The sequence below is a fragment of the Temnothorax curvispinosus genome, unplaced genomic scaffold (assembly GCF_003070985.1).
Source record: "Temnothorax curvispinosus isolate PA1 unplaced genomic scaffold, ASM307098v1 QBEX01017148.1, whole genome shotgun sequence".
Classification (NCBI taxonomy): Eukaryota; Metazoa; Arthropoda; class Insecta; order Hymenoptera; family Formicidae; genus Temnothorax; species Temnothorax curvispinosus.
Genome location: NW_020226928.1, coordinates 636821 through 646472, shown reverse-complemented (window position 1 = coordinate 646472; position 9652 = coordinate 636821). Strand labels below are relative to the sequence as shown.

At 37.7% G+C, this 9652-nt stretch overlaps 1 protein-coding gene across 1 annotated transcript in view; it reads right to left on the bottom strand.

Moving 5' to 3' along the window:
* The window catches only part of LOC112467300, a 104464-nt gene extending 99208 nt beyond the window's left edge, over positions 1-5256 (bottom strand). Inside the window, exon 1 of the mRNA XM_025035854.1 lies at positions 4898-5256. The gene's annotated coding sequence lies outside the window, so the exon portion shown is untranslated. The remainder of the gene's footprint in view (positions 1-4897) is intronic.
* Positions 5257-9652: the final 4396 nt, after the last annotated feature.

Sequence of the window (9652 nt, the reverse complement as noted above, 5' to 3'; positions counted from 1 at the left end):
CAAAGTTCGCCAACTAATTGTGAATCGTCGACACTGTGCGTCAGGAGTTGTCCCCATATCAAAAATATACTGGGATCGTACTTTTACAATTAGTCAAACTGCCATTAAAACATTTTTCTTGTTAAATAATTTTTTTTAATTAATTAAACACTGCAGCTCTTATTATTAACATGTTATACATATTCTAATAATATAGTTGACAATAATTTATAATGATTAGAATTTTAACAATAGCTTTTTGTATCATTCGTGAGGTACTATTGTTAATGTCTTTTTTTTTAATGGTTTTTTCAGTAGGCATATTCCACTAAAAAGTAATAAAGAAGATGATCAAATATATGGCTCGCAAAGGAAAGCAAAATTCTATATCGTATACGATATTATATAAAAAAACAAATAAAGGACCAAAAGAAAGAAAAACAACCACTTTGCATTAAAAATGTTCTTTGAGCGATGCATTGTTATTCTCACTGACGCAAACTTAAAGTCTCTGTGGATATATAATCATTAGTAAAATTATGGAAACGATTCAGAAGATTAAATTAATATTTTTTTGCAAATTAATTATTTCTCTTTTTTTATTCCTCCTTTGTTTTTATACAATGTTTTTATGGATTTTTGCTTTCCTGTCGAGTGACATATTTCATCTTCATTATTTTTTAATGGCATAAGTCTACTGAAAAAACCACTTAAAAGAAAAGACATTATTAATAACATCTTACGGATGATGTGAAAAGCTATTATTAAAACTCTAATTATTACATTACTGCCCAACAACTATGTTATTAGAATGATATATATAATACATTAATAATAAAAATTTAGTGTTTAATTGCTGATAAAAAATAATAATTTGAGAAGAAAAATGTTTTAATGAAAATGGTTTAACGGAAGGTACGATCCCAGTATATTTCTGATATAGGGACGCTCCTGAGGCAAAACGTCACACGCACGATTGGCGAGCCGGCTGCTGAGCTTTGTGTGGGAGGATATAGTAGGCGTCGCCTTAAAATCAACCTAAAATGTGCATCTAATTTCCAGGCCCTAGCCCTAGTCCTAGAGTGACCTAGAGCAAGGCACCAAAGAAGGTAATAAATTCCAAAGATTTGACTAACAACGACGGTCGGTCGGCGGACCGCGTTCGCTCATATCCTACGGAATTATAATGAGCCTATCGTCGAGATATAAAAATACGAACAAAATGTGATTTTGCACTTAAGATTTGCTCACTGGCGTGATGGTGGAAAGATGCGACCTTTATCGGATCGACGATCGCGCTCTGTTGCTCCGAACCGTATATCGCACAGTATCAATTTAGGGCATACAACGATTTGTCAGACAATCGTTTAATACATCTAACAAAGAATGCGCTCGGGGTCAAGATATGTGCAAAAACATTTGCATAATTCCGAGAAACAAGCATAATAAACATAAGTTCCTTATAAAATTCATTTTATTAAGATGTGATTTGTGTTTCTTTTCATGGAATTGCTATATTAATTGCGCCTTTTGCATACTGCAGCTGACAATAAATTTAACCATGTATAATATTATCTCAAATTCAAAAATTTAAAATCAAGAAAGAAAGAATAAGTAATTCTTTACTTATACATTTCTTAACGTTTTAATATATATTTTAATATTTAATACAAATTGCGTAAAATTATTTTTTTTGTATTATTTGTATTTGGGATCATTTATATTTATAAAATTTAAAATATATGTAAATGTTTAGAAATATGTAAATTTCATTCTACACATTGTCCGCATTTTCAAATCCGAGAGAGACATTTAAATGTCGCATCCTGCATAGATAATCGCACTGTTATACAGGATCAAGCCGGAGAGAGAAGCACTCCAAGACGTAAACATGGAAAGAGCTTCCTATCGGCTTCCAATCTCCAATCCAACCTTTTTACAATGTACAAATGCCTTACTATAGGATTGCTCAGTTTTCTCACGGTACGCGTTGTTTGTCGCGTTCGAGCTATGGCGTCTGTATCGTAATACGATTGTTGTCCTTGATGAACACTTTAAGATACGAAACGATATCGTTTTAGCTTATATATTTAAACTTCGTTGAAGCTAAACTTCGTCCGGGCAGTAATCTAATTGATCGAATCATTTGACGTTACGTATGTTTAATGTCCCGAAATTAATATTACGATTTTTCATGACGTCACACAACTGCATGCGATTGGCCGTACGATCGATCGGTCATGTGCGCACTGGATGGGTACCTATATGTCCGCCGTCTTCTAAATTATTACACGAACTACGTAGAGGGGAATATAATAGAGTAAAACTTTATCGAGGGCAAATAATTCTGCTAAAGAAGTGCAGCAAAAGTTTACGACGCGCGACGTAACGGCACGGCTCATGGATATATATAGTAATTAATTTTCGATAGCTATAGTTATCTAACTACTGGGTTGAAGTTTAGTTTTATAAGTGGTTGGTTGAAACTCAACCTCTCGGTTCTTATCTACTCTCAATCGATTATCGCTGTATAAAACAGCTTTATAATAAAATTTTCAAGGGCAAAATAATCTAATATTTTCAAAATTCAAGATCAGATCGAAATACAGATGTAACAACGATTAATGAAGAATCAACAATGAGGAAATCGTGCGTGAAAATATTCACGAGTTTGTTTTAAAAATCGCGTGCCTAAGAATTGACGCGTTGCGCGGATAAAAGGCATCTGGTCCTTGCACAATAAGATTGACACGACAATCGTTTCTATGTTTAGCCCTACAATTTAGCTTATTGTTAGCGTAATTAACTTCAGGACCACGCGGATAGGTCGCCATTTCAGTTAATGGCATGGTAACGTATAAATATAGTTATGCGGTACAGTTTATTGAATATAGTTTTTAGGTTCAAGGCGCGCGTTCTGCCTGCTCGCGATTGAAGTTTAAATATACATCAGCATTGACCACGCTTAGTTAATTCTGATAAATTTAACAACGCTCGCTGCTGGAGGGCAATAGCCTGCACGCATATGAGTGCGCGCAGTAAGCGACTTTGACGGTTAACGAGGGTGAACGACACCAGCGGAACGAGATATGAAAATCATATTACACGCACAATTACGAATTAGATATAGCATTCCACGGAGATTGGGCGTTCTTTACCGTTTCGGTAACAAATATCAATTTTTTATGAATTAATATCAATATCAATATTTTGCTTAATATGTTATAAGAACAAGGCAGAATTGTTTTATGCTACGCTGGCACTGAAAACTATTTTTAGAAACACTCCCTTTTATCAAAATTATAAATAGAAATACATTCATTTTTATCTTTTTCAATTTATACAATCTTTAGAAGTAGGTCAATAGCGAGAAATAGTTAAAAAAAAAAAACCTGTTTAAATTAAGAAATAAATATAAAATAAACTTTCAGTTTTCGCTATTCGGTTCTATTTGTATCAACTGTGTACACGGGCCTATTTTCTCTTCTTATCATTCTCAAATTAGTTTGTGTCCTGCTTTCACTTTTCCTCGAGTATTCCTTACACTGCCGCTCACAAAAACGTGTGATGACTGACTGCAAACTGTGGTGTGTACGACGCGTAAATGCACGCGAGTGTTGTTGAACTCGGGTCGTAAGCCCCGAATGCCTGTTGTGTGCGAATCGGTCATTTCCCGCTGAAATTTTCGACAGGAACGCGAGGAACGCTCGTTCCGCGGTGGCACGCTAACGCCAAGTCAAATACCCCGATAAACGCCTTATCAGTAGGTTATCATAACCTGATAACAGGTGAGACAAAGGAACAAAAAAATAAAAATGGAACAGACGGCGAGTCGCGTGGTGACCTCTATCGTCGGCGCGTATATAGGTAATGAAAAATCCGGACAATTAACGTTCTGCTTTATCGGCGGGGCCGAGTCCCGGGTCAACGACCGCGGCGTTGAGGAGCGCCTGACCTATTTATCACGAATGTACGTATCCAACTCGCGGCACACGTGTGCGTGGCTACGTGCGTTCCCCTCCCCTCCCTCTCGCCGTCCATCATTTCTCCTGGCGGCGATCGTCGAGGCGATCCCCGATCCCCAATGGTTCACGTTCGATCTCGCGTTCGACGTTATACGTATTCCCGAAATCTACCGCCGTCCTCTGCTCGTCCGGATTCGCGCGATATTCCCTCGCTTCCTTCGCGAAATCGCCAGATCATCCTCGCGAAATTTCTCCTCTCGCGCGAAATTCAAACGCCTCGAGGGCCCCGCATATCGACATCGATACGTGTCTACCGAAGGCGGCGATCGAATTTTGATCGGAATTTATCCGGAACCGGACGCGAGTCGCCTCCGGCGAACAGATTCGCGGCGCGAAAAACAATCGGTGCGACGTCGATTCGATTCGACCGTCCGGGTGGCAACGTTCCGGATTCCGGGCGATCGCCATCGCGCAACGCCGACGAGTTGAGGGCCTACCTCAACCCGCCTTTATCGGACAGGAATAACGAACAGATGCGGCCGGATGATGAACGCGTTTTAGGGTCGTTAACACCGTGTCCTCCGAAAGATAAGGGCCGTTTCGTCTCGCGAGAGAGCGAGCGATGCGCTCTAGGTGTCAATGCCCTTTACGAATGACAGCAGGGGGTGCGGGGGAAAACACACACATATACAAGCAGCCGAACGACGACGAGCCAGCGCGCTCACAATGCTCACATGACGTCGCGTGACAACCAAGGGGAGTTCGAGGGGGCTGAATCACGAGCGACGGCAACGACTCGATATTGCGCGATTTGATAAAACCGCGGAGCGCGACGTGAACAACGGTGGACGGCGGGAGGGAAGGAACAAGTGGGAGTGAGTGAGGAGAGCTGGCTCGTTACGTAGCAGTGAGAGTCTGAAATATATGTTTGACAAAGAGAGAGAGATGCGTACCTGCCACTTTGTATCGGAGGGACTGGCGATTCGGGCGATTGAATCGCGCGACGATTATTTTTATCCAGACAACGGACAGATATCCCGGCTCGGCCGCGGCTCGGGCGACTCCTTTCGTCACGAAACACTGCACATGCTGTCACACTACGGCGCGGCGCGCGCTCATCGCGCGTTAAAACTCGTCCCCCGTCCCGGTTCTATCGAGCGGCTCGGCGCGGCTCGGCTCGGCGCGACGCGGCGCCCCACGGTGTACGTTACGCAGCGTGTCCACGCAACGGGAGGGAAACGGTGTGTGTGCGTTCACGCGGTTCCGACCTCGCGCTCGACGCGGCGGCGCAATGCCGCCATGTTCCCTCCGTTGTCGCTGATCACCGACGGTTTCGGGTTTATGCCAGTCCGCCCGCTCGGCCGCGCTCGGCCGCGCTCGGCGCCTCCTCGCTGCTATCCCGCGGCTCCCTCCCCTCCCCGAGCATGATCCCCGCGATGGTTATACGCGCTACATACATAACGTATGTACACAGCGTACACTGACACTGACTACACTGTCAATCGCGAAACGCGTGGCGCCCGCAACTTCGGCGCCGTCCGCGCGCGACGAAACGTGAAATCGCGACGCGACGTCCGACGACCCGGGCGACGGAGGCGCGACGTCGACGTGCGCCGACGACACGGGCGTTTTAACGTGATCGCGCGTGCACGCTTTGAGACACGGGCACCCGCGATTCTTCGCCGAGATTCACTTTCGGGCACTTAAGAATCGCGAGAAAATGCGAAAGAGGCGCGAACGCGACTCCGCGATTTAATCCGCCCGCGATGTACGGTTCTTATACCTGCGATTTGAAATCTGCATCGAAGAATGACGTTGCGATTCTCGAGATATATCGAAACGGCGCGGCGACTTGACTCGCGGCATTTATTCAAATTGAGAATGGAATAAGGGAAATAATAAATATGAAAAATAATCGAAACAATATTAATTCTTTTTCATTCCCTTCTAATAATTAATTTGTTGTAACATAATTTTCGAATTGTTGGAATATTATGACATACATAGGTATTGAGAAAAATAAAAATTGAAACGTAATTGTGTATTGAAATAATATTTTAAATTTTTTTTAATGTTTCAGTCAATGACGTAAAGCAGAAATGATACGTAAGAATAAAAAATGTGTAAAAAGTAAATTCTCAATGCAAACGACTTATTTTGTTTTTAATTTTTATAATTGTATCAACATTTGTCGCAAATATTGATAAGATAAAAGTTGCCAAATAATATCATCCTAAAAATAAACGTTCTTTTATGCGTGAGGATATTCCTTTCTTTTAAATATAATTCTATTTCTCTCGAATCTATTTTTCGACTTATTTCTTTCTCGCTCTAGCTGCAATATTTGCTGAGAGGGCGATAATGTACAACGAATTTTTTAAAGTGCGGAAATTTTTGTAAGCGAGACTAGATTTTTTAATATTTTCATGAATCTTCCAATTTTTATCACACTTTTATACCTAAATTACTATTTATTTTTTCTTAATATTCTTACTACTTTTTTATTTTTATTTTTTTATTTCTTGAATTTAGAAATTATACATATATATTTGTCAATTACTTTTTGTATTGCCTTTAGAAATCAATATATCAGCTGATTATTTTACTACTAACTATATATATTAAACATAATTTGTATTTTTTATTTCTTGAATTTAAAAGTTATATATATTAGTCAGTTACTTTTTGTATTACCTATAGTAATCAATATCTCTTGATTATTTTACTACTAACTATATATTAGACATTATTTGTATTTTATATTTCTAAATTTAAATCAATACTTTGTTGTGATATCTGCACAAATGTCGTATAATCATCGACGATCGATCACGTTCAACTCGGCATTCTCCAGTTACCTATCTGGCTATCTGACAGATGAGAGTTTATCCACGTTTGTAGATTTTTATCATCTATGATCGACGAAAGGAACATAAAAATTTAATTCTCTCGTATTTGATTAACAATAGCTTTTAACTAAAACATTATTTTCACAATTTCAACTATACAGCACGATGTAGATATTAGAATAGGCATTACTTTTTATTTTGTGATACGGAAGAATATTTTATATAAATTACCTTTACTCAATTTATCATTTATTTCTTTTAAATCTAAAAACTAAATTATGCATGTTATTTATTAGTAATCATAGCAAGTACGACTAATATTGCATTACTAATAAATAATATGTCGAAAAGCTTTAATTATTTTATTTCGTGTTAAGTAAAATTTACAGATTTCTGTAAAGAAATTATTCTGTAAAGAAATTATTTTATTATATAATTATTAAAATTGTAATATTTGTCGTATAATTCTCAATTTTTGTGTACGATAATATCTCATATTATTTTCTACATGTTCGATTGCTGAAATTACAACTTGATCCTCACGAACATATTGCTCAAGTTAGTTAATAGATGACGCTACAAACATTTAAAATCGTTTAGGTACTGCCGCACTTGAATCATCTAGAAAACAGAAACTCCATCAGGATATAATTGATTATAATACGTATATACTATATTATAAATATATACAATTTTTTACATTCTAAATTTTTTCATACATTCTTTTATACATTTTAGATTTTTTTTAGAAAAAAGTTATTTGTTTTTCAAAAATTTTTTAAGATTATGATATATAAATAATTAATATACATTTGATTTATTCGTGCTACATATTTGCAGCAAAATGGATAATTTTTAATAAAATATTTAAAATATTGTTTTATTCTGACCAGAAATCTTTCGCGTTTAAAAACATATTTATTCGTGGAATTGTACTGTAAATACTCACTTTTATTTTTCTTTAGTGAAGCTAAAACAAATTGTACTTGACAATGCATATAATATACATTTAACAATGATTTAATAATCAATACTCGAAAAATATATTAATATTTTTTTAATTACAACTTAGAAATAAAATGACAAAATAACTGACAATAAAAGATTCGCAGAATGACTCTGTACAAAGGCGCACCGTTAAAGTAAATTGTTTATAGTGACAATTTTATGTGTAAAGGAATATCTTCAGGATAAACATCTAAAAATAATAAGACACACAAGCTTTTCTCGTATTGCAGGGTAAGACGTTGATGTTTACTTCAAATAATATCGACTGTTTGAAATATGCCTATTTTAATAATTCAAATCTCTCTAAATTGTCTAACTACGAGATCTATAAACACGTGACGTAAGTGATATAAAAATTAATTTCTTTTTTACCATTGCGACGATCACGTTACGTCCACGTGGAAGAAGGGGAGAATGCTTAATTGCACAGGAATGCGAATAGAACGAATTTCGTAAGAAAATCCGCTTACTTTCATTTCTTCTCCGCGAAATCCCATCTCGCGGCATTCCCGAGGGAAACGCACGCGGAGAGGGACGCGGCGGCGGATTACCTCGTTCCTCGAGGATCACATAATTTCGCGATCACGACAGAGTCGCGATGATGACGACGACGTGAAGTCAGTTAAAAGCGGTTATTTTAGTATTAATACATACTAGCATACTAATAAGTTTTTTCAATGGATTGTCGCGGAAAAATAATTCCTTTTTTTTTCTTGTTTCGTTCAATCGGTCGTCACGTCGATGATTTTCCTCCTACATACGACTTCACCATTGGCCGCGGTCGCGGCAGGCCTCCGGCACGTGATATTGTGGCAATCTGATTAGAATTGTTAATGTTATTGCGACTGGAGACAAAAAATGGTGTAACGGCAATGGCTTCGCGCGTGTACGCACGCGGTGCATTCGCTCGCGCTCGCATTCGCCTCTATTTTCTCCCCTCGCGTCTCTCGCTGCCTCCCTTGCTGCAAATGGCACGCAAATGGCAGTTTTCTATCGCGAATTTGCGTTAGCGTTAGTACGTCCACTCGTAACTTGATAGTACAAAAGCATAGAACTGACATTTCGCTCGTCTGACTCAATATTATTTAGATATTTTTAATTACCTTACTAAATCTCACAAACTTGCGTGCGGTTATCTTAAAAGCATTTCCTTCAATTCTTACGTTTCAAGATACAGTGACAATAATTTTTGTCAATTGTTTTATATTCTATAATTGTTTTATATTCTATATTGTAATTTTATCTCTAAATTTTTTTTATATAATCTTATTATTCTCAGTACTTAAAGAAGATGTTCTTTTTTTCAGTTTTGTTTGATCCACAATAATCACAATAGTGATGATCTCTTTATGAATCTGAAGACGCAATAAAAATGCGTCACAGTCTTTAAATAACCAGGTCGCAGCCAACGTAAAAGCTCGGGAAATGGGTTACCGGCGTGACTAGAAAGCTCTCCGGCTTTCGTGAAAAGGGGTTGGAAGAAATGGACGAAATATGGCATAAGCGGCCAAAGAGGGATGTTAAGTCTTCACAAAAACTACCCTCGCAGCTTAGTTGGATAAGCTTTAGGATAAAGAATATTGATTCCCTTGTGGTGAAAGATAAAAGAAATTACTGTAGTGAGCGCGAGATTACTTACAGTGCATTCCCCTAAATTTTTGTAAATAATTTATCCACTTAGTAATTTCTATAACTTACCGAAAATTATTATAATATTAATATTTTAAATAAATATTTTATTACATTTATATTTTTTTGTATAAACGCTCACGGAACGTTTATTTATGGATAAATTTTTGTTCTATCGTTACGATGTTTGTAATTTGCAACAAAATCGATTACTACGAATTT